Source organism: Manis javanica, chromosome 16, assembly GCF_040802235.1.
Source record: "Manis javanica isolate MJ-LG chromosome 16, MJ_LKY, whole genome shotgun sequence".
Classification (NCBI taxonomy): domain Eukaryota; kingdom Metazoa; phylum Chordata; class Mammalia; order Pholidota; family Manidae; genus Manis; species Manis javanica.
The window spans coordinates 39481109-39482799 of NC_133171.1; the positions used below are offsets into that span (position 1 = coordinate 39481109).

Below are 1691 nucleotides of genomic sequence, written 5' to 3' on the forward strand. Positions count from 1 at the left end.
TGCTTTATATATTTAGGTGCTCCTATGTTGGGTGCATAGATATTTACAATTGTTATATCCTCTTGTTGGACTGAGTCCTTAATCATAATGTAATGCCCCTCTTTGTCTTTTGTTACAGTCTTTGTTTTAAAGTCTGTTTTGTCTAAGTATTTATAACCCAGTTGTATTTTTGTTTTCATTTGCTAGAGATATTTTTCTCCATCCCTTCACTTTCAGTGTTTATGTGTCTTTAGGTCTGAAGTGAGTCTTTTGTAGGCAGCAGATGTTTGGGTCTCCTTTTTTTTATTCATTCAGTCTCACTATGTCCTTTGATTGGAACATTTAGCCCACTTACATTTAAAGTAATTATTGATAGCTTTGAACTTATTGTCATTATCTGGTTGTTTTTGTAGTTCTCCTCTGTTGTTTTCTTCTCTTGCTATCTTCCCTTGTGATCTGATGACTTTCTTTAGTGTTAGGTTTGTATTCCTTTCTCTCTCTTCATTTTTTGTACCTACTGTAAGTTTTTGGTTTGTGATTAACATGAGGTTCATATACAACAACCTATGTATATAGCAGTAAATTTTTTTTATTAAGGTATCATTGATATGCAATCTTATGAAGGTTTCACATAAGCAATATTGTGGTTACAACATTCACTCATAGTATCAAGTCCCACCCAATACCCCATTGCAGTCACTGTCCATCAGTGTAGTAAGATGCTATAGAGTTACTAATTGTCTTCTTCATGCTAATACTGCCTTCCCTGTGACCCCCCTACATTATGTGTGCTAACCATAATGCTCCTAAATCCCCTTCTCCCTCCTTTCCTCCTCATCCTCCCCAACCTCTTCTCTTTGGTAATTGCTAGTCTTATCTTGGAGTCTGGGAGTCTATAGCAGTGAATTTTAAGTTGATGGTCTTTTAAGTTTGAACACATTTTAAAAACACTAGATTTTCACTATACCCCCAACACATTTTGTGTATTTGATGTCATATTTTACATCTTTTTATGTTGTGCATCCCTTGATTAATTACTGAAGATATAGTTGATTTTAACACTGTTGTCTTTTCACCTTCATATTAGCTTTATAAGTGATTGATTTACTACCTTTACTATATATGTTTGCTTTTACCAGTGTAATTTTTTTTTTCATAATTTTCTTACTTCTGGTTATGCCTTTTCTTTTCCACTTAAGAAGTTCTTTTAAAGTTTCTTGGAATACTGGTTTAGTGGTGATGAACTCCTTCAACTTTTGTTGTTTTGAAAATTCTTTATCTCCCCTTCAATTCTGTGTAATAACCTCACAGGGTAGAGTATTCTTTTCATTTTAGTATGGAATATTTCACAAATTTGCATGTCATCCTTGTGTGGGGGCTATGTTAATCTTCTCTGTATCATTCCAATTTTAGTACATTTACTGCTGAAGTGAGCACAGGCAAGAGTGTTCTTGGTTGTAGGATTTTTCCTTTCAGCACTGCAGGTATCGTGCCCCTCCCTTTTGGCCTGTAGAGCTTCTGCTGAAAAATCAGCTGATAGCCTTAAGGGTTGTACATAACTTGTTACTTTTCTCTTGTTGTTTTTAAGATTCTCTGTTTATCTTTAATGTTTGACATTTTAATTATTATGTGTCTTGATGTAGACCTCCTCGGGTTCTTCTTGTTTGAGACTGTTTGTGTTTTTTGAACCTGGATATCTGTTTCCTTCCCCA

The 1691-nt window shown here is 34.6% G+C and overlaps 1 non-coding gene across 1 annotated transcript; it reads right to left on the reverse strand.

Moving 5' to 3' along the window:
• Nucleotides 1-1309: 1309 nt before the first annotated feature.
• LOC118969241 (U6 spliceosomal RNA) lies at nucleotides 1310-1412 on the reverse strand. The gene has a single exon (XR_005057187.2). It is a non-coding gene; the product is annotated as a U6 spliceosomal RNA (small nuclear RNA).
• Nucleotides 1413-1691: the final 279 nt, after the last annotated feature.